Consider the following 24,859-nt stretch of genomic DNA (forward strand, 5'->3'; position numbering starts at 1 on the left):
TCTATCTTTCACTCTGATCCGTTCCGAGCGAGAAGGACCGACGCGAAACGGAGAGCGAGCCAAACTCACTCCAGCAGACAGAGCACTACCCTCGACTCGACCGAAACTTGGCGGAAAACTTCACTTTTGAGTCAAGGCTTCTTTTGCCCTTTTGGTCAGACGCGTTCGTACTTCGCTCCCAGTCGACTTTCCAAACTTTTATCCCAAGTTTTCAACCCTAAAACGCTTAACGAGTTCATATAAAAGTTAGATTCGTAGAACGAAGACTTCTCTAGAAGGGTAAGTTACGAGTTTCATAGTGTACGCTTAGATTTCCTTTATCCTCGTGAAAAATTTAACATGTCCGTATATAAGGTTAACTTAATAACGAAAAGAAAACTTACGACACCACGAAATTTAACTTATATATGGGCCAAGAACCGATTCTATAACTTTCACGGTATTTGCGGAAGTTTCGTCAAGCTAACGGGGTTTTATTTTGCCTTTTTAATTTTGGAAATTTCGTCAAATAATTAGTCAAATTTCGTACTATATCACTAATAACTTAATTAAAAAATGTCACGGTTTTAGCACTGATTGAGTGTCATCCGCAAACATAATTTGTTTCTTTCGGGAGTAAAATGTTAATAATAATCAACGAGTTTGCAATTGGGATCTGCAATCGAACATTTTAGGCTCAAATTCAGTAATATAGTTTCCCAAAGAAGTACAATCCCCCAACAATTACAACCCGGTAATGCCGATGAATTCAAACAAAATGTTAAATAATAATAATAATTTTAATAATAATAACACGATTTTTCGGCCAGCGATACCAGTACAGTCCGTATTTGGAAAGGTCTTTCAATATGGCCAATTAAACCGAGGTCTATTAGGCTAAAATGTATTCGGAAAAGGCCTCGTACGAACGCGATTATCGAAGCGAGAAATTAAATTTAATAAACATAAACTTGCCTTAAGAATAACACGCTCAGATATCGCGAGAGAGACTGGCTGGAGACTGGGTCGGAGTTGGCTCGAGCGCTACTGATCCAACAACTTTTAAGCTACGGAAAACCCATTAGAAGTTTTACCCCTTAATGTTTGTTTCGCGTAATGCATCCGCGTTACGCTGCTGTTTCAACACAATCGTCGCTGAAACCCCCTCGTGCGCCCTCCCGCCTCAAATACGATCCAAGGCGCGGGTCGTTACATTATTACAATCCCATTTTAAAGATATAAAATTAAAGTTTTGAAAGTTAACAAGGTCGTCATACGCGTAGATCAATTCCATTTTTTGGGCCCGAATTGAGGTCGTATCTTCAAAAAAACTTAGTAACTTTTTTTTATTGAAAACGACGAATTTCTCAAATAAATAAGTATATTTATTGAATATTATAAAGGATAAATAGTATATATTTTAGCATGTCCGTGTGTTATCTTAATTTTAAGGTAGGACCACGTTGTTCTGGAAAATATACCGGGTGTTTCAAAAGGTTATGCAAAAGGTTTAAGGAGTTGTAGGGGGTGAGTTGAGAAGTATGCCTGTTTTTTTTCCCATTTTCCTACGATGAGTTAAAAGAGCGCCAGAGAGCTTCAAAGTGTGGCCTACTAGCCCCTGGATGTAGGCATACTTCTCAACTCAACCCCTACAACTCCTTAAAAATTTTGCATAACCTTTTGAAACACTCTGTATATTTATTGAATATTAAGCTTAAATAGTATATATTTTAGCATAAGTTATTTTCCGTATGTTATCTAAATTTTAAGGGAGAGCCACGCTGTTCTTTAAAAATATATATAAATATAGAAATTAACGGAGAAGCCCTTAAATTGAAGTATAATTTCTTTAATCCCAAATATAAAATATCCTGAAAAGATTTGGTTGAATATTTTAGAAAGTTAGAACAAGTTCTATTAATTTTCTGTCTTTAATGACGTTAAATTTATAAGATTAACCTTTTAATTAATTTAATTAGTTCCCAATACAAAGTTAAATTACACAATACAGCGTAACCTTTTCCTTGGGAAACGCGTCTTAAATAATTAAATTATTATTTATTATTATTATTAAGGTGAATAATAATTTAATAAATTATTGTAATTGAAATTACCACTAGATCTAAGGATGGCTTATCGATACTTATTCCATTCATCAAATAGAATTCTAAAGCGTTAGTTTTCACAGTCCAATAAATACTAACCAAAACGGTAATATTTTTATACGCTACCATAACGTTTCTAGTACATTAAATCTCTCGTTAAATATATTTCTTTTCTATCATTTGACTTTTCAACGTTCTTCGTTGGCAATCCCTTAATAACGTCAGATTGCGCTTGAAAAATGGCCATTTTGGAAGAAGAAAAATAGTGACGTATAACGTCATCTAGGGCGCGCAAAAGAACTAAAATATCCAGAAAGCGATAACGAAAATCTGGGCAAAATTTCGGAGAAATTCGGAATAAAGGGAAAATCATCGTTTAAGTCTTTTTCTTCCTTATCTATATTACAGCTCGGTTCGCGGAGTAACGATTTCGTATTTTTCATTTAATTTAATAAGAAAATAAGTGGAATTACCCGTATTCGAATATCTCGATTGAAAAGCGACCGTGAACATTTCGATCTTAATATTTAAATGCATTCCGAATACGTCTACTAGAAATTTCGGAAATTTAAAATAAATTTTTAACGGGTTGCGATTCTCCGAGCGCGACGATTTAATATCGATTATCAATAGTTAATCTATTAAGTACTTTTACGGAAGTATTACTAGTACAGTCTTGAAGTATTTAATACTATAGGGGAATGTTAAAACGCCTCGAACAAGCCAAATATTCTCCACTTCTCGCTTTCTTAAATTCTCAAAAAGCCTTTTACACGTAAAGTTAATGAAATGCAAATTATACAAATTGAAAAGTAACAAAACACCGGAAAAGTTTATGAAACAATTCATTTAAATGTGTAGAAAACCCGCGGCTAATCCGTGGACGGGGAGAATCGACAACCCAACGGGCTTTACGTCGGAGAATCGGGCAGAGTTTCACCGCGAAAGATTAAAAATTGGAAACAAGTTAAAACGAAAACGGAGATTTACAAGAGGCGCAATTAAAACAGGCGGTTCTCGAGAGGCCCCGAGATGCGAGAGAGTGAGATTGAGAGAGATAGAGATAAGAACGGCGAAGACAAGCTATAGCTAACGACGACGAATTTTGCGGGCGTGTGTTAGAGAAAGAGATGATGAAAATGGGGCCCCATCCGATATGATTATAATAATTACGAACCTATCAAGCTTCGTGATAAAGTTAACTTTGTCATGGAATATCCTCGCTTGATTCCAACGATTAAATCAAATTTATGACTCAAACAAAACGCAAAAAGCTCCACTTACGCGTGTGTTGGAGGGGATGAAGAATGCATTTCGGGGTTGTACCTCCCCCGGGGGGAACAGGGTGAGGCGGTATATTTTTTCTAATCGAAAAATCCCCAGGGAAGATGATTTTGGCTACGAAGATGACTGTTTAAACTAATTTAAATGCATATTTCCATATTTTATAGCTTGTGAAATAATGTGCTCTTTTTATATCGCCACGCTAAATACGCGGATCACGTTGGTTTAATAACGTGCTGTACGTGTACCTAGAAACGTACCTACCTGGGGAAAGAGGGATTAGGATTTGAATCGACCGCCATTGCCGGGGTGTGCCAAAAATGTTTGCCGATGTAATCATATTTTATTACGAGTAAACGCGCCAAAAGGAACGCGATATTCTTCGAGATCTTAAAACTGATTTTGTAAATTAAATATTTTGATAAATATATTATTTTTTAAATTACCAAATATTATTAAAGTAGTAATTCTTTAAAAATTTATTAAATTAGTAATTTTTTAAAAATTTATTAAATTAGTAATTTTTTAAAAATTTATTAAATTAGTAATTTTTTAAAAATTTATTAAATTAGTAATTTCGTATTAAATTTCTATTAGAAAGTTAAAAAATGGGGTAAATTTCTTCTTTAAAATAAATTTCTTACCCAAAAAGGGACGTCATTCAAGAATTGGACCCGGGCGCCACCAACTCTTTAATGCGCCGCTTGGTACGATTAATTTTAGGAACTTTAGCGGTAACATTAGTTGGACATACATGTTTAATTCAGTTTATGAAATCCCAAACGTTTAAGTTGAAGAAAATATGAAAATATGTTATTAAATAATTTAGTTTAAGCCGTCTACGGTTACCTTAAATATCCTCTCTTATCTTTCCAACTAAAACTCTTTTTTGGACCCCTTTGAACACGTGTCCCACGTGCCCACGCCTTAAGACGCCACTGTACAGTACTTAGTATACAAGCCACGCACAATTTAAATGGCAAAGGTTACGCGAAATTTCTAGAAAACTGAAAAATATACGCGACACAAATTCAGGCATGTCCAGTTCCGTAGATTAATTCTGGAGGAGGCATAGAAGGGCCTGTAACGATGCACTAACTAGTTTCCCAATTAGCAAATTCCGCTAGCGTCGCCCAGCGAATCAGGATATATCATCTAATCCGTCCTTTTTTGTTCGTGGGGTGGGCTGGGGCGGGCTGGGGCGGGCTGACTGAGAGCGGCTTAAAGACGGAGCGGAGTTACTTAGCATTTTTAAGCGGTTCGCAGTCTTAATTGGGAGACAAGAAAGACCCATCGATCCGAGATTTACACAATCAAGAAGAAAAGAATGCGCTTTAAACAGATAATTAATAACTCAGCAGAAACGTGAAAATAAACAAGTCTAATTATAAGGGCACCTGAAGAAACGCCGATACACGCCAATTAATTAGATTTGAAAAACGAGAATGCCTTTGGTCAAAGAAAGCTCAATTTCAATGTAACTGGGAAATACTAGAGTTGTTTTTTTTTTTTTTAGAAGCTCGTTATGAGCGATTGTAACGGGTGGGACAATTCAGTCCGCTCGTCCATTTGATTAATCAGGTGCGAGATATGTGTTACGGCCACGCCAACGGGGGGATACTTAGGGATAGGGTTGGGACACCGGTGGCGGAAGTATGACAACCACCCGTTGGGGGATTAGTGGTCGTCCTCACACGGCCATCCACAAACTCTGCCTCCCGGACGCCTGGGATTACAGGAGTGAGCCACTACTCCCGGCTACTAGAGTTGTTAATTTTCCGGAAAAATAAAATGCGGAAAAATTGAAACATAAATTACTTTTTAAGGGTTTTTAATGTTATTAACTTTTTATCAAATGTCTAATAACAGTAAACATACTACAAAACATTAATAGTGTTACATTGTTAATCAGTTTCAAGCTAGTCTAGAGGTTTAGTTTTACTTTTAGGTTCGAAAAAATGCCCCTTTTTAAATTTGCAAACAATATTAAACTAATCATGGAATGAAAACTTTTTTTATTTTTTCGGAAAAATACGGAAAATTTTCCGACTTACAACACTAAGAAATACCGTAAGAATTGTACATTAGAGATTCGCTATATTTAGACTTGTTATTCGATTTTAAATAATATATGAATATACGCTGAGTTTCGGCTTTAAAAAGGGAAATCTACTTAGAGAACTATGCATTGGAGGCTTTTACGCGTAGACGGTCTAGGCCTGGGCCTCCCGCGTATACAATTAACTTTATAAATGACTTATAGGTACGTTTTCCAGTGCATGTACATTATCATGTGGGGTGGCGGAGTGGTTAGCGCTTTCGCCGGTTCGATCCCAGCTTGTGACACTGGGTGAAAACTCGGAACTACTCCTTTCGCGTTGAGTTTGCAAGATCTGGTTAAAGGGGTTTTCCCCCGAGTTCTTCGGTTTCCCCTTTCCACAAAAACATGTAGAGGCTAAAGGTAATAGTTAGAGTAGGGAGCTGTGGGTTCGTATGGCATGAAGGGCTGGCCACCACCCTCCTACGTATTGTAACTCGGACACCTGTTTAAAGGCATTATAAGTCGCTAAATGACTTGGGTGGTGCCTTGGGTTATTATTATTAATTATAATTAAATTAAATAGGCAGTTGGATTCAAATTTAATTTGGGTATAAGCCTAGCTGATTTTTATTATTACAACATTTTAAAGTGTAATTACAGGTAAACGCGCAAAAAGGTAATTCATAGCTATCTTAAACAATTTACTAACAATATATTTTTTTAATTTATTAAATATTATTATTCATTACGATTTTGAGTGTAAACGATTAAAAACAACGAATATTTTAAAAGTGCATAAGAATATTTAACAATTTAAAGTACTGATAAAAATAATCAAATCGCGACCTAGAATATATTACAAAAATTAATTTGTTATCATATTCATAGGTTATAAATAAGACTCCTGCATTGTAAATTGGCTGGAACCTGATGACGGACTAATAACGTGACCGAAACTAAATTGTTAAATAAATATTCTTGTGCACTTTTAGAAAATTCCGAAAAATTCGTTGTTTTGAATGGTTTACACTCATTATTTTTGTGCAAGCAACTTACCCTCTAATTAACATCAAGATTTTATTAAATTTAGTAACTAAGCATTTAAATTATATTCGAAAGTTAAAATATTGTAACTAATTTCTGAAAAGTTATATTTATTCATTGAAAAATTAGTAATTTAAAAAAAGAGTAATAATTAAAAAAAATTGTAACTTAGTAGTTTGCTAAATTAGCTATTTGTATTTCTAGGAAATCTATTTGGTTTAATAAGGAAAATAGAAATTTTCTTCATTAGCAAATTCTTTAATGATTAATTTCTTAATTCCAAAAATAATTAATTTCCACGGAAAATTATGAATTAACTGCGATGAAATACATTCGTAATGTAAAACGAAACCAGTAAAAATGCTATTGCAAATATATCAATATAAATTTGAGTAATTTCGAATTTTCCCAGTCGAAATTCAGAGTTTATCTCTGGTGATTTTATTTATTCCCAACTATTATAATTGCAATAGCATAAATTGTAAATCGAGGTTGGTTTTTCTAAAGTATAACACACTAGAACAAATTAGATATATCGTAATATTTATTATAAAACATTTGTTTCCGAAAACGGTTGAAAAAAAACTTTCATTACACGGACGATCAAAGAAAAGGTAAATTTATACTCGAAATCACTGTTACCTGGGGCAGTAAATTGGTCGGCATCTTAACAATAATACTCATACGCGGAACTTCATTAACTGATCAGTAGATGGCTTTAATCGTTCACAGTGGTTTTAGCGGTGCTACTTATAAATAATCGCACACACGCAACAACGAACTTACGGACTTTGCACTCTAAGGTTTTCTGTCCAATCGCTCGTCTTTGGTTATGTATTATTTTAAAACAGTGTTGCCATGTCCTCTTTAGCGAAGAAACCAATGACAATGGTCGAGATAGTGAGGTCACCGTGTTACTTTAAATTTGAATTTTAGGTAAAAAAAATTATTTATTTAAATAGTAAATATTTTACAAGCTCTTTTACGTTTGTAGTTTATTTTGGTGTCAATCAATATATTAGACTTTACTCTCAACAAAAATTTCTAAAGATCAATCGCTATCTTTGGGGGATTATATTTCCGGAGGACGTAGAAAAATCCCTACCTTTGGTAGTGTACCCAGGTAACAGTGATTTCGAGTATAGAGGCCTTTGAAATACCGAAAAACTGAGCGTGGGAATAAAAAAATATGAAATATTTTGTACCAGTCTCCGAAAAAAATAAACAAAATTTATCAACTTTTCAGGAGAAGATCATACTACGGGCTTATTAAAAATTTATCGTTTTTTAGAGAATGCAATTTCGCACCTTCACACAAATAAATGATAGCTTTTCCGCGGAACCACTTTAGGCCATGAAAAACCGACAGATGTAAGTAAGCTCTAAATGTATTAAAATTAAAGATATAACGCCTACGGTTATGCTCGATTGATGGCGCCCAAAGCGTAGCTATAAGATATAAATCACTTCTTTTTCATTCTGACCAAAAGCAGCACACTTAAACTAATTACGTTTTCTCTCTACTTTTCCTTTTTACGCCCAAATGTTTTAATTCGCCTTTGACGCGCAATCGTTCAAAATTTAATTTAGCCAATCAAAATAAAACGTCTTGTGCAGAAAGCTTTATTTTTGGGGATTTTGTTATGTTAGCTTTATTTTTGTAAAATGGTTGTTCTATACTCGTTAAAGGAATCCCGATAAGTTTGGCACTATTCAAGCTTTTCTTACTATACTCAGTTGCAGCCAGCAGGTTAAGAAAGGCAAAATATCTAGTAGATTTGGCGGAAAGATCCTAGCATGAATTTCCGGTAAATCGACGGCGGGAATTTCAAATTTCGCCTATTTACTGTTGAATTTCTAAGTATAATCGCGTGTTATATAATTTTGCAAAATACCGTCTATCACGTTATATTTCAAAGTGATAATTAATTAATTAACATAGATAAGATAGATACTTAATTAATTAACATAGATAAGATAGATAATTAATTAATGAACATAGATAAGATAGATAATTAATTAACATAGATAAGATAGATAATTAATTAATTAACATAGATAAGATAGATACTTAATTAATTAACATATATAAGATAGATAATTAATTAATTAACATAGATAAGACAGATAATTAATTAACATAGATAAGATAGATAATTAATTAATTAACATAGATAAGATAGATACTTAATTAATTAACATAGATAAGATAGATAATTAATTAATGAACATAGATAAGATAGATAATTAATTAACATAGATAAGATAGATAATTAATTAATTAACATAGATAATATAGATAATTAATTAGTTAACACAGATAAGATAGATAATTAATTAATTAACATAGATAAGATAGATAATTAATTAATTAACATAGATAATATAGATACTTAATTAATTAACACAGATAAGATAGATAATTAATCAATTAACATAGATAATATAGATATTTAATTAATTAACATAGATAAGATTTAAAAAAATTTGTCATAATTTATTTTTTGGTACTACAACAAATTCCGTTTGACGAGTCTAAGATAATTATAGAACAGGTAATGCCGAGATTACACCGTTGACGTACTTAAACGTGCGATTTATTTATTAGCATAATACTAAAAATACGCTATAATGAAGCTTAAAAATAATAATCTACATTAAATATTTATTGAACACTTTGAAATAGATATTTCTAAAATGGATTAATATAACACGTGTAGAAACGTTTAGGAATTTAACAGTGTGTCAGAATTTATAGCCCGGTGTACCTAGTAACAGAGACCATACCACCGGAGGCCTATCATCATAGACTTGCCCTACGCCAGCGTCCCCCTAGCCCGGACAGGTGACAAATCCAGCATGGGTAGCAGAACCCTACTACTGATGGTCTCACCTTTGACGCAAGCCACTCAACCCAGCAGAAGGTGCAGCAATGGGTGGACCAATCCCCACTTCGCACACAGCAGTGGGATTTAGAATGGATGCTATAGCAACTCCAGCCGACACCCTACCTATGAAGGTAAGGAGCCAAACCCTTTGGAAAGAGCTCCTAAAGGGGAACGACGAGCACACAGCAGCCCAAGTAACCCGGCACAGCTGGCACCGGAGATCCCGGTGGGCTCCAAAAGGCCGGGAAACAGGACCGCCGTGCCCGCATATGGAGGCTCGCCGCCCCACAGCAGGCTACCCAATCCGCCGAGGCGGCCAGTTTGCCTGGACCCTCTCCGTTAGCCTGAACCGAAGTTCAGTATCCAGCCCAAACCTGACCGAAGTCGGAGGTGGAGATAGGACCATTTGATCAGAGCTAACATCTCCCAGTGCGCCACCGCCCTTATGGGTTACAAGAGCCGGACCCCGACTCCCCGGTAAAGCCACACTCTAACCCATTTAGGAATTTAACAGAAAATATGCGAAATTCGAAATTCGCGCTACCGATTTACCGGAAATTCATGCTAGTATCTTTCCGCCAAATGTACTAGATATTTTGCCTTTCTTAACCTGCAACTGAGTATACCACCTTCCATCACCACTGACAAAATGAAGCCGCACACCTAACGCTATGGGGAAAAGTTGAAAACCGGGCGATGTAAGGGAACTTTGCAGGCGAAAGTTTGCCCACAAATAGTTCGCTGCAAGGGCGTATTTAAGGGGGGGGGGGTTCAAACCCCCCCGAAATGCTGATGACTGGGGTGGGGGGTGCCTAATAGAATTCAATGAAACTTCCGTCAGCACCCCCCCTGGAAATTTTCCTTCAAAACCCCCCTGAAATAAAATCCTGGATACGCCCTTGGTTCGCTGCCAAATGTTCCCCAACAAATAGGTAGTGTAAAAATATTTATGAAAAAAGACCTGCTACTTCACGGAGTTTAATTTTTTTATTTTGATTAAAATATTTCGGAAGCTTTCGGACCGTAGTCCTTCATCAGCCACTACGTACATTAATGATTATAATTTTACATCTATTTAGGAATACGACATTACCCTGGTGTCAGTTTATTTAACCATTTTAATTTTTAAATTTTTTAATTTTTTAATTTTTTAATTTTTTAATTTTTTAATTTTTTAATTTTTTAATTTTTTAATTTTTTAATTTAAATCCCCCCCAACCTTTTATGTTTATTGACCCCTCCTCTAGATTTAAATTTCCCCTATCTAGAATAAACACAGCCTCTTTAAAACATCTCTTATACCAATTTGTTTCTTGACATAGTACTTTGGTCGAGTCCCATTCAATATCATGGTTATTTTCTTTTTTAATATTCATACCTAAACCGTTTTTTCCTCTACACAATTCTGATGTTCTTTCTTTCGTTTCATTAATTGTCTCTTGGTTTGTCCTACGTATATTGTGTAAAATTATAATCATTAATGTACGGTCCGAAAGCTTCCGAAACATTTTAATCAAAATAAAAAAATTAAACTCCATGAAGTAGCAGGTCTTTTTTCATAAATATTTTTAACAATATCATTAATTTACCATGGAACAGAACTTTAAAATTCAAGGGAGTGTAAAAATTGAAATTTTTAGGATGAAACACTGTAATTTGTTAGCTTTAGAAAATGAAAATGGGAAACAAAATTCTTCTTAGGGGTACCCAAAATGCAGGGTTGTTAAAAATGCATTTTGAGTTTGAAAAAGTATTTTGCATTTTACATTTTGCATTTTGAGTTTCTAGGAAACTATTTTGCATTTTAAATTTGGCATTTTGTGGGTGTGATATGTAGAAAAACGTTGTCAAAATGCTTTTTCAAAATGTTTTTACTCTGCTACCATCATCGCAGCTCTTGTAGAGAAAGTTCGTCTGCTATTTATTTCCAAGTAATCATAGATGGCGATACTCAGTTACTCAGTTAGTCACTTACTCAGAAGCAGACGAACATTCGTACAGTGCCACCGCTTTATTTTCCACGCTGGCTGCGAGGATGGTTTTCAAATCTCCACGTAATTATTATTCACTACTAATTAATAATAATTATTAATTATTAATTATTAAAATATAAATAATTAAAAGTAAACCGAGTGTAAAAACTTTTGCATTTTGAAAAACCATTTTCAAAATGCATTTTGTATTTTTATTTTGAGCTGCAAAAAACATTTTACATTTTATATTTAGCATTTAGAAAAACCAATTTTCAAAATGTATTTTGTATTTTACAATTTGAGTTATGGAGAAAGTATTTTGCATTTTTCATTTTGGAAAATGTCAATTCACTTCCAACTAAATTTAAAAAGTCCTGATTCCATCCTTCAAGTGAGTGGTTATTTTTCCATTAGCAGCGTGCCGTGGAAGACATTCCAAAGATAAGAGCCGAATGATTGCGGTTTTTTGTATAACTCAGAGTTTGATGAATTTGATGATATGAGGACCACATTTACAAAATTTATCGAATACCCGTAAGAAATTGCTAAAATCGCTATTAAGTCATATTACTCAATTATGTCTCTTTGATAATCACCTAAAATACCAATATCGTTCTAAAAAGGAGACAATATAGTCAAATATTTTAGATAATGGTTGTTATTGAATTCCACGAAGAAAAATTCAGGATATATTTCAGTTTTTTACAAACAAAAACGTTTACAAATACGGACTAAAAATTTAAATTAAGTTAACAACACCAATATAGACTACAGTTTTCCATTTCGAGCTTTGCACAGGGATGTTGTCTGATTGAAACTTTTATTATATTTTGGGTACATCATATTAACGCTTCCAAAAACATATTGATGATTCTGTTAAGGCTATCCCTGAAAGTGTATTTGAACGTAAATGTTTCTACTTATTGACAGCCTCCACCCCCGCAAAAAACTAGATATTCCTCAATGCCGATGTCGCGCTATTGAAATATGTTTACACTAAATTCTATTTTCGAGAGGCATTCCTTGAAAGTAAAGGGAACACTTTTTAAGAAAACTCTCATAGATTTCCACCATGCTCGTTTGCGATGATATTTAACAAATATAAAATAACTATATTTATCAGTGGAACGTTCGCTTTCATTTATAAATATAAAAAGAGTGAATATAGTTAGATACTTATAGATTGCTTCACTATAACGTTCCAAGTATTTTGAAGAAACGCGACCCGTAAAATTATATCTAAAGTCGGGTTTTCGTGGAAGCTTTTAGCGTGTAAAAATTTGGCTTGAGCTAAAAATAGTTCAAAATTCTAGCGACGATCAAATCCTACTAGATGTTTTCACGCCCAAGCGAAAGTTTCAAGCAAGACGTCTGCCCATTTGGCTACATTCAGCCAATGGGAAACTGGTTGTACATTGTAATTTGTTGCGCATCACAAGGTTTATTTGTAATATTTACCAGTATTATCAGTACCCCACAATGAAAACCATCGCGAAGTTTACAAAGAAACAAAAGAAAATAGAAAACCAGATATTTATAAGGGAGAAGCCAATTATTTTCAATCGTCAATTGAAAGATCATCGCGACCTTATTTGTTTACATTTTATGCAAACACGGTAAAATGTAGAGGTCACTGTAAACCGAGGGCTCCGTCACTTCGAGGAATCTCGTACGGGCCTTGATTCCGTGATTCCGAATCTCAAGAATCTTATCAGGAATATTGAGAAACTCGAAAATCTTATCAGGAATCTTGAGAATCTTAAGAATCTTATCAGGAATATTGAGAAACTCGAGAATCTTATCAGGAATCTTGAGAATCTCAAGAATCTTATCAGGAATCTTGAGAATCTCGAGAATCTTATCAGGAATATTGAGAATCTCGAGAATCTTATCAGGAATGTTGAGAATCTCGAGTATCTTATCAGGAATCTTGAGAATTGCGAGAATCTTATCCGGAATATTGAGAATCTCGAGAATCTTATCAGGAATATTTAGAATCTCGAGAATCTTATCAGGAATCTTGAGAATCTCGAGAATCTTGAGAATCTCGAGAATCTTATCAGGAATATTGAGAATCTCGAGAATCTTTTCAGGAATCTTGAGAATCTCGAGAATCTTATCAGGAATCTTGAGAATCTCGAGAATCTTATCAGGAATATTGAGAATCTCGAGAATCTTATCAGGAATCTTGAGAATTTCGAGAATCTTATCAGGAATATTGAGAATCTCGAGAATCTTTTCAGGAATCTTGATAATCTCGAGAATCTTATCAGGAATATTGAGAATATCGAGAATCTTATCAGGAATATTGATAATATCGAGAATCTTATCAGGAATATTGAGAATCTCGAGAATCTTATCAGGAATATTGAGAATCTCGAGAATCTTATCAGGAATATTGAGAATCTCGAGAATCTTATCAGGAATATTGAGAATCTCGAGAATCTTATCAGGAATATTGAGAATCTCGAGAATCTTATCAGGCATATTGAGAATCTCGAGAATCTTATCAGGAATATTGAGAATCTCGAGAATCTTATCAGGAATATTGAGAATCTCGAGAATCTTATCAGGAATATTGAGAATCTCGAGAATCTAACATAAAATGTACGAATCTTCGGAATCTTGGAATCCTACTCGAATCGATGAATCAAATTTGAATCACGGAATCTCGTGCGAATCACGGAATCTAAAATTGATTTAAGAAATCACAGTCATAAGCCTCGGTCACACTTAAGACCCGAAAACGGTTTTTTAGTGATTTGAAACACAAGAATCAGGAAATCGAACAAGAATCGGAATCGAATGGGAATCAAAGAATAAAGAGCGGAAACACGAAATCAAAATAGAATCACGGAATATTAAAGGGGCTCCAAAGTTCGGTGGCAAAATGTGTGTAAAGTAAGTAAAGTGCGAAATTTACGGTTGATTCTGCCCGCCTCTGCCAAGGTCGAGTGAGGGGTTGGGGGGAATGAAAAGCATGCTCAATTTTCTTTTTTTTTGCCACTGAACTTTGGAGCCCCTTTAAGGAATCATGGCGGAAACACGGAATCTGGCTAGAATCTATAATCTTGATTCCAGATTCCTTGATTCGGAATCTCGTACACGATTCCTCGAAGTGACGGACCCCTCGCTGTGAACGCCACACGCTACCAATCCACGGCTATGAACACGGAAAACGAGTGGGTGGCTACCATGAAAACCCGGCTTCAGTATCAATTTCTTCAGCAGATTTAGCTTCAAACACTACAATGTACATGATCAACCGCAAATATATCATCCTTTTCCACGGAAAGACAGAGAGCGTGCAATCTTACCGAAGTGTCTCTCCCTTACCAAAAGGGGGAAAGATAATTCCGAGCTACTTTTTAGGACGTACGATAATTATGTCGATAAGTCCGAGCTACTTTTTAGGACGTACGATAATTCCTAGCTACTTTTTAGGACGTACGATAATTATGTCGATAAGTCCGAGCTACTTTTTAGGACGTACGATAATTATGTCGATAAGTCCGAGCTACTTTTTAGGACGTACGATAATTATGTCGATAAGTCCGAGCTACTTTTTAGGACGTACGATAATTCCTAGCTCCTTTTAAGGACGTACGATAGTTATGTCGATAATTCCTAGCTCCTTTTAAGGACGTACGATAATTATGTCGATAAGTCCGAGCTTCTTTTTAGGACGTACGATAATTATGTCGATAATTCCTAGCTACTTTTTAGGACGTACGATAATTCCTAGCTCCTTTTAAGGACGTACGATAATTATGTCGATAAGTCCGAGCTACATTTTAGGACGTACGATAATTCCTAGCTCCTTTTAAGGACGTACGATAGTTATGTCGATAATTCCTAGCTCCTTTTAAGGACGTACGATAGTTATGTCGATAATTCCTAGCTCCTTTTAAGGACGTACGATAGTTATGTCGATAATTCCTAGCTACTTTTTAGGACGTACGATAATTCCTAGCTCCTTTTAAGGACGTACGATAATTATGTCGATAAGTCCGAGCTACTTTTTAGGACGTACGATAATTCCTAGCTCCTTTTAAGGGCGTACGATAGTTATGTCGATAATTCCTAGCTCCTTTTAAGGACGTACGATAGTTATGTCGATAATTCCTAGCTCCTTTTAAGGACGTACGATAGTTATGTCGATAATTCCTAGCTCCTTTTAAGGACGTACGATAGTTATGTCGATAATTCCTAGCTCCTTTTAAGGACGTAAGATAGTTATGTCGATAAGTCCGAGCTACTTTTTAGGACGTACGATAATTATGTCGATAAGTCCGAGCTACTTTTTAGGACGTACGATAATTATGTCGATAAGTCCGAGCTTCTTTTTAGGACGTACGATAATTATGTCGATAAGTCCGAGCTACTTTTTAGGACGTACGATAATTATGTCGATAAGTCCGAGCTTCTTTTTAGGACGTACGATAATTCCGAGCTCCTTTTAAGGACGTACGATAGTTATGTCGATAATTCCTAGCTCCTTTTAAGGACGTACGATAATTATGTCGATAAGTCCGAGCTTCTTTTTAGGACGTACGATAATTATGTCGATAATTCCTAGCTACTTTTTAGGACGTACGATAATTCCTAGCTCCTTTTAAGGACGTACGATAATTATGTCGATAAGTCCGAGCTACTTTTTAGGACGTACGATAATTCCTAGCTCCTTTTAAGGACGTACGATAGTTATGTCGATAATTCCTAGCTCCTTTTAAGGACGTACGATAGTTATGTCGATAATTCCTAGCTCCTTTTAAGGACGTACGATAGTTATGTCGATAATTCCTAGCTCCTTTTAAGGACGTACGATAGTTATGTCGATAAGTCAGAGCTTCTTTTTAGGACGTACGATAATTATGTCGATAAGTCGAGCTTCTTTTTAGGACGTACGATAATTATGTCGATAATTCCTAGCTACTTTTTAGGACGTACGATAATTCCTAGCTCCTTTTAAGGACGTACGATAATTATGTCGATAAGTCCGAGCTACTTTTTAGGACGTACGATAATTCCTAGCTCCTTTTAAGGACGTACGATAGTTATGTCGATAATTCCTAGCTCCTTTTAAGGACGTACGATAGTTATGTCGATAATTCCTAGCTCCTTTTAAGGACGTACGATAGTTATGTCGATAATTCCTAGCTCCTTTTAAGGACGTACGATAGTTATGTCGATAATTCCTAGCTCCTTTTAAGGACGTAAGATAGTTATGTCGATAAGTCCGAGCTACTTTTTAGGACGTACGATAATTATGTCGATAAGTCCGAGCTACTTTTTAGGACTTACGATAATTATGTCGATAAGTCCGAGCTTCTTTTTAGGACGTACGATAATTATGTCGATAAGTCCGAGCTACTTTTTAGGACGTACGATAATTATGTCGATAAGTCCGAGCTACTTTTTAGGACGTACGATAATTATGTCGATAAGTCCGAGCTTCTTTTTAGGACGTACGATAATTATGTTGATAAGTCTGAGCTACTTTTTAGGACGTACGATAATTCCTAGCTCCTTTTAAGGACGTACGATAATTATGTCGATAAGTCCGAGCTACTTTATAGGACGTACGATAATTCCTAGCTCCTTTTAAGGACGTACGATAATTATGTCGATAAGTCCGAGCTACTTTTTAGGACGTACGATAATTATGTTGATAATTCCGAGTTACTTTTTAGGCCTCGAAAACAAGACGTCGCGTACGAAAAGTGTTAAACTTAACAAGATTCGTACGATAATTATGTCGATAATTCCAAGCTAATTTCTCGGACTTACGATAATTATTAAATTTGGGCAGAAAACCTGTTAAAGCTTCAACTTTTTTATATTAGTTTTTTGTTTTAGTCAAGATTTTTCCATAGGTGATAACTTAAATTAAAATATTTATTTCTCATAACCACCCTTACAAAAATTTATGGCTGTATATTTGCTGCAGTTGGGCTGTTATATGGCTACTGGTTTGAAATTTAGCTGCAGTTGGTCTGCAATTAACTGCAATGGAGTACAGTCTAATTACAGTCCAAAACGTAAACTGCAAAGTAGATGGAATTGTCTGGAATTGCAGTTGAGATTCCAACAAAAAAAATTGAGACTGTAATCGAGCGGCAATTCCAGATTTTTGACTGCAATAACACAAAGTCTGCCATATGACAGTAATTTGGCTTAAAAAAAAGTTAAAAATTGCTATGATGAATTCTGCAACTTGACTGTAAATAGCCTAGAAATGTAGTCTTAGTATGAGCTGTAATATGACTGAAAGTTGGCTGCAAAATCAGTAATTATATTATTAAAAGATTTTGATGGCTCACAAACGACTGTCATGAAGCTGCATTTGCAGATTATAAAACTGCCAGCATTAAATAAAATAATGTATATTTCATTTGTTTTTATTTCTTAAAAATCACATTTTCAAACAAAATTGACAATAATAAATAAGTTTCATAAAAGCTTATTTTAAAATAAAATAATAATCAAATTGAAAATAAATATTCAATAGTAAAAATTTAATTAACTGTAATGGAACTACAAATTGATTGTATTCAAGAGCTGCAATTCTACTACAGTTTAACTGTAGTGGTGCTGAATTGCGACTGCAATTTGACTACAGAATAGCTGTAACGGGACTGCATTTGCCCTGAAATGTCACTAATACAAGTCTGTTTCTTTACTTCATTTTTCTGTAAAGGGCTGGAATTTATCTGTAAATGAACTGCAATAAGTCTGTAATAAAACTATTTTTTCGCTGCTTTAGCGCTGCAAGTTTACTACAAGTAAGCTGCAAAATATCTGTAATGGGACTGCAATTGTCCTGTAGTACAGGTCGGTTTTCACTGTAATTCTGCCTGAAAGCAGCTGCTATTTACTTCAACAAAACTGTAATGAAGTAACTTTTTTGCTGCTGTAGTCTGTAAATCGCAGACTGCAAAGTGGCTGAAATTTATCACTTTTCAGCCAAATAACAGTTCCCTTACAAACTATTTACAGATTATAAAATAATGGTTTTGGCAGTCTGTAATATGACTGTCCTGCAGCTAAGTTGCAGCCATGAAATTTTTGTAAGGGCGTAACTTCGCCTAAGTTTAACGTCAATATTTCCACAAATTTAAAATTTACAACAAATTTTCAGGCGTACGATATTTATTTTCTGAAATCGATATTTTTTTATTCATGGAATGAAAATTTTATTTTAAGTTTCTGGCAACGCTGGAAAGATCAGTCTCGGGTTGGCGGAAGGGCGTGGATTTTCTTCCAGTGATCACGAGGCAAACAGGGTATACTGGCCACATATTATCCGTTTCTTGATAATACCATACACGCTATTGATATTTTAAAATCGTCTAATTACGTAGTTATATAGCGATAACTGCTTTAGTATATTTCAAACAACCGTACTACAATATTAATTTCGTCACGGAATAATTCGACTGAGATTTCTCAAGAAATCGCTTTCCGAGAAAATCGGAACAAAACGGCACCGTTTCTAAAAATAACGCGCACGAATTTATCGCGACTCGTCCAAGCGATTAATTGAACTTTACGCGCCTGCCGATTAACAAAAGGCCAATACTTATGACTAGCCCCGGGACAGTTTACGGCCAATTTCGAAATAGGATTTTGCACGGCACTGAAAGGAAGAAGTTGGTGGTTCTTCGGGGCGACGGGAAGGTATTCGACAATTATCGCGACTGATTTTAATACGCGCTTACTTCTAACACTTAAACGGGTCGTGAACTCTTGCCCTTTGATTTTCTCGCTTTTCATATTGAGCGCTGAAGCTATTCACTTTTATATCAATAATATACGTTGAAAAGGACCAACTAGGCCTAGTTAGGCGAATACAACGTCCCTTACAAAAATTTCATGGCTGCAACTTAGCTGCAGGACAGTCATATTACAGACTGCCAAAACCATTATTTTATAATCTGAAAATAGTTTGTAAGGGAACTGTTATTTGGCTGAAAAGTGATAAATTTCAGCCACTTTGCAGTCTGCTATTTACAGACTACAGCAGCAAAAAAGTTACTTCATTACAGTTTTGTTGAAGTAAATAGCAGCTGCTTTCAGGCAGAATTACAGTGAAAACCGACCTGTACTACAGGACAATTGCAGTCCCATTACAGATATTTTGCAGCTTACTTGTAGTAAACTTGCAGCGCTAAAGCAGCGAAAAAATAGTTTTATTACAGACTTATTGCAGTTCAGTTACAGATAAATTCCAGCCCTTTACAGAAAAATGAAGTAAAGGAACAGACTTGTATTAGTGACATTTCAGGGCAAATGCAGTCCCGTTACAGCTATTCTGTAGTCAAATTGCAGTCGCAATTCAGCACCACTACAGTTAAACTGTAGTAGAATTGCAGCTCTTGAATACAATCAATTTGTAGTTCCATTACAGTTAATTAAATTTTTACTATTGAATATTTATTTTCAATTTGATTATTATTTCATTTTAAAATAAGCTTTTATGAAACTTATTTATTATTGTCAATTTTGTTTGAAAATGTGATTTTTAAGAAATAAAAACAAATGAAATATACATTATTTTATTTAATGCTGGCAATTTTATAATCTGCAAATGCAGCTTCATGACAGTCGTTTGTGAGCCATCAAAATCTTTTAATAATATAATTACTGATTTTGCAGCCAACTTTCAGTCATATTACAGCCAGCGGCGGCGATCAGAAAATATTTCTGTGGGGGCCCGGGCCATTATTTTTTCATCCAAAAATGCATGTACTTAAAACTTAAGCAAGAAAATGTACAGCTCTAAATTTCTATATATTTTTAAAAGTGTTCTTTCTAATATCTCATCCGGCATAAAAGTTAAGTCGATATCTTAAGAAAAATATCTGTGTACATGGCTAGATAATTAAGCCCTTCTTGGCCACATACTTAACGAAGCTATTTTAGGTAACATAGGGTACACGACGGGGCGATTTTCTGTTTGGACAAATCTATCGAAATCAATTTTACGGTTATATCATCTTAATGCTACTCGCATCTGCAATCTCAAAATAACTTCTATAAAAAAAACTGAATTCGGACCCAAATAAAGGCAGTGAGATTATAAATTTTACCCTGGTTGCTATTTTTCCTCAATTTAATTTCTGTGGGGGCTCTGCCCAGAGCCCCCACGGGATCGCCGTCACTGATTACAGCTCATACTAAGACTACATTTCTAGGCTATTTACAGTCAAGTTGCAGAATTCATCATAGCAATTTTTAACTTTTTTTTAAGCCAAATTACTGTCATATGGCAGACTTTGTGTTATTGCAGTCAAAAATCTGGAATTGCCGCTCGATTACAGTCTCAAATTTTTTTTTGAAATCTCAACTGCAATTCCAGACAATTCCATCTACTTTGCAGTTTACGTTTTGGACTGTAATTAGACTGTACTCCATTGCAGTTAATTGCAGACCAACTGCAGCTAAATTTCAGACCAGTAGCCATATAACAGCCCAATTGCAGCAAATATACAGCCATAAATTTTTGTAAGGGGTGTCTTACGACGATAAATTTCGTCGAATACATACGTGAAATCGAACGATTATATTTAAAATAATCTCCTCTCAGGCGATATAATTATTCTAGAAATATTCCATCCAGCCACTATGCGTTTGCGATATGCTCGGGGAAACATTACGAGTATTTAGCTAGATTAAAAAGCGCCATCTAGTTTTAAAAAGAAGTCACAATCCATTTCCGATAAGTTTCTACATTGAACTAACAGATTATTAAACCACCATAATACAGACGCAGTGGCGTAGCCAGGATTTGAGTTCGGGGAGGAGCGATATGCAATTAAAAAAGGGCTCAGCATAGAAGTATCTAATTTTATATTTAAATAGTTGTAACATAAGCAGGGTTATTTAAATGGAATTATCCTCAACGCATTCACTAACTAGCGCCATAAATATCTTAAGCCATATAATGGATTGGCCAATATTGGAAGTGGTGGTGTTCCAAGTGGGGTAGCGGAGTGGTTGGAACTTTCGCCTCGCAGCAAGAGGAATCGGGTTCGATCCCAGCTTAAGGCATTTGGTGAAAACTCGGAACAACACCTTCTTAGAGTTTGCAAGTTAAAGGGGTTATCCACCGAGTTCTTCAGTTTCCCCTTAGCACTTTTAGGTGAGAGCTTTTACGCTCTAGCAGATGTCGTTGACATCTTTAACAAATAAAAAAGGTGGGGAAATAAATTAATTTGACGCAGTGGTGGGACCTGCGGGTAGTTAAGGTACCTTTAAATTTCATGGAGCTGCAAGGTCACAGTGGTGGGGCCTGGGTATAGGTAAAGTATGCCATGGCCTACCTTGAAAATTCAAAAGTGATACCATCACTAGCTGGTCAACAATTACCTTCTAAAAACTACGGACAAAAATTACCTTCCAAAAACTCTGGCCGACAATTACCTTCCAATAACTCTGGCCCACAATTACCTTCCAATAACGCTGGTCAAAAATTACCTTCCAATAACGCTAGTCATAATTACCTTCCAATAACTTAAGTCATAATTACCTTCCAATAACGCTAGTCATAATTACCTTCCAATATAACACTGGTCAAAAATTATCTTCCAATAACTCTAGTCAACAATTACCTCCCAATAACTCTGCCATACGTTTTACGACAATGACTAAAGAAATAACTTCACGAGGTCCGACATATTATGAAACGCTATTGATTGTACTGAAAATTCATTACATAGAGTTTACTATAAAAATTATTAATTATTCCCATTACTAGAAAGATAATATCAAAAACAATTAAACTGCCAAAAGTGAAAATGTTTCGTTCCCACAAGACACTTTGCTCCAACGATCGAAGGATAATAGGCTGAACGTTCTATTTCGCGCGATAAAATATTTAAGAATTAATTGTTTTCAATATCGGCAGCGCTACTTCTAAAAGAACCAAGCTCGCTCTCGAAATTCATTGAAAAAATTAAACATGACTTGTAGATCCAATTCAATTAAAAGAAAATTTTTGGTCGCAACTACATCACTCGGAGACAGAGGTAAAGATTACACGCGGAAAGGTGTAGGGGCGTGGTTTTCCTTCGGGGAATCGCGAACCGAAAGCGCATATTCTCTATTCACCGGAATAAATTCTTTATACAATGTATAAAATATCTGGTATAAATTTTAGAATTTCGTTGTATTTCCGGTTTTCGCGACGTCTTCTTCGAATAAGTCGTTCGTTCAGTTTTTCACTAGTCGGGTAAAATTCCAAGTACGTATTTACTCCTATAGAGAACACCCATCAATTTAATTTCGCAGGTAACATTCCACGCTGAAGTTTTTATACAGTTTTAATAAACCAGGAATATTTTCGAATTGAGATAACCAAACATAAACATGTCGCTTCAAAACACGCCAATACAATAAATAGAACGACGTATTCATAGCTTGCTCGAGGGTGTGGCTCGCTTTCGTTGCCATGGTAACACGTATAGGTCGGCCATGACATTGATACACCCATGACGGTCACGTGATTATTTCGCGGGATCGTGTAGCATTTTGCCTCGTGATCTGTTTCAAGGCGGGCCTTAGCTATGTCGTACGCCCGTGACGCTACGAGCAAGCTCCCAATATATGAAAACGTTCTATTTGAGCACATCGCTTTGATTTCGAAGAAATTTTGTTGGTAGCAAATATTCACGGATGAAGCAAATTGTCGAGCACGACCGGAATCCGACCAAAATAGTAAAAAGTTGGGAATGCGCCCGTTAATTAAAATCGCCCCGATGTCAAAACTACTCAAAAAGGGATTAAACGACGGAAAGGATCAACCAAATTCCTTAACGGGTACAATGTAATATCACCGCGCTCTTTCGTAGTCAATATTTCGAACAATGGAAGTTTGTTCAACCAACGACCCGCTTTGAGAGCTTTAAAAAAACGTCGAGAAAGGAGTTCATAAAACTAGGGAGTATATAACTGCCATATTGTCAGCGAAGAACTTAAAAGCCTCACTCGGAGATGATGGAATACTGGCAAATATTTTACGAACGTTACAAGGGCGATTCCGATAAGAATATGTAGAAAACTTCCGCGAGCTCTTCAATCTCAACTTTCGAAAAATCAAGCGTAGTATCGTTTAAAGGGCACATAAGCTTCGTGGGCACGTTAAATATCAATTATGAAGTTCGCTGACACTTACTTCGGCGAAATAATGACAATTTAATGAATTCGAACATAACATTGACTATCGTAAACACTAGTATCGCTTATTAAGCTATTATTATTTTGAAATATGGGATTAAAAATGTGTTTTCACTCTCAGTTCCAGATTAACCAAAAGGCCGAATAGGATTAATCCTAGGGGAACTTTCCAAAAGGTAGGGGGGGGGGGGTGAGACTAAAGCAAGACTAAGGGGTCCGTGTAGAAGTGAGTCCGGTTGTGCCGAGAGTGCTTCGACAAAAATCACGCGTGTTCTGTAACTAATGACGTCACATTTCGATGGGAATATTAGCTGTATGTTACATATCTCAACCACTTAATTTTTGAACCGACCATTTCTCTACTTAATTACATAAAGGGTATTAATTTTTTGCAAGGTAGTCAAATTTAATAATAATAATAATAATCAGCTAGGCTAATACCCAAGGCACCACCTTAGGCCTAAGTCATCAAGCGACTTTTGAAGCCATTAATTCAGGTGGCCGGGTTACAATGCGTAGGAGCGTGGTGGCAAGCCCTTCTTGCCACGCGAGCCAACAGCTCCCTACACTCACTATTACCGTTAACCTCAACAAGTTTTTATGTAAGGGGAAACCGAAGAACTCGGAACGAACATTAAAATATCAAACTATTCTTTATTTTTGAGATTGTTAAAAGTTTCCAATTAATTGAATTAATAATAATAATCGATTTTTCCACAAATTCCAGTCAGTGTTTTGAATAATGGTTTCGAAGACGCCCACCAAACTAAAAAAGTTATGGGCCAATTATATCATAAATCTTATTTCCCGATTCCCCTTATTTGAAAATTTCCCCCTCGAAACTTTCGAATTATTTAAGTAAGACGCATACTTACTTAATTGTAAATTCGATACTTGTAATGTAACGAACCGAAGGCGCCCTTTTCAAGAGCCAATCATCAACTACACACTGTCAGATCAAAGTCTCCCAATTACGGATTTTTTCCCTCGTTCTTCCATTTTATCCCAAAATCGAGCACTCAGAGCAGCTGTTCACACGTCGCTTATCATTAGAAACGTTTGATGATCCCTTACGCCTGTATTCCACTCCTCCGTCGTTCGTTTAATCCAACCCCATTTACTAGACGCCAAACACTTTGTATCGTTAGTCGGGGAAGGTAAGACAACGCTATTAGTAAACCACTATACGCGAAATTTGTTAAAACTTTTGGGTTGAAACTTGGAAATCGTCATCATTAGTCATTTCAAAGTTAGCCTCTCCCCGCCGACGGCAAAATAGATTTCTACAAAAATCGCGCTAAAAGGTCACGACGAAAGAGGTTGCGCTATGCCTACGAGTCCGTAACCTTAGATCCATTTCAGTTTCCA

General features: G+C 35.6%; 1 protein-coding gene across 1 annotated transcript in view; it reads left to right on the plus strand.

The window, feature by feature from the left end:
• Mip (Myoinhibiting peptide precursor) overlaps positions 1-24,859 on the plus strand; it is a 46,820-nt gene continuing 21,961 nt past the window's right edge. Inside the window, exon 1 of the mRNA XM_090171463.1 lies at positions 1-279. The gene's annotated coding sequence lies outside the window, so the exon portion shown is untranslated. The remainder of the gene's footprint in view (positions 280-24,859) is intronic.

Source organism: Leiobunum rupestre, chromosome 4 (assembly GCF_980474605.1).
Source record: "Leiobunum rupestre chromosome 4, qqLeiRupe1.1.hap1, whole genome shotgun sequence".
NCBI classification, from domain to species: domain Eukaryota; kingdom Metazoa; phylum Arthropoda; class Arachnida; order Opiliones; family Sclerosomatidae; genus Leiobunum; species Leiobunum rupestre.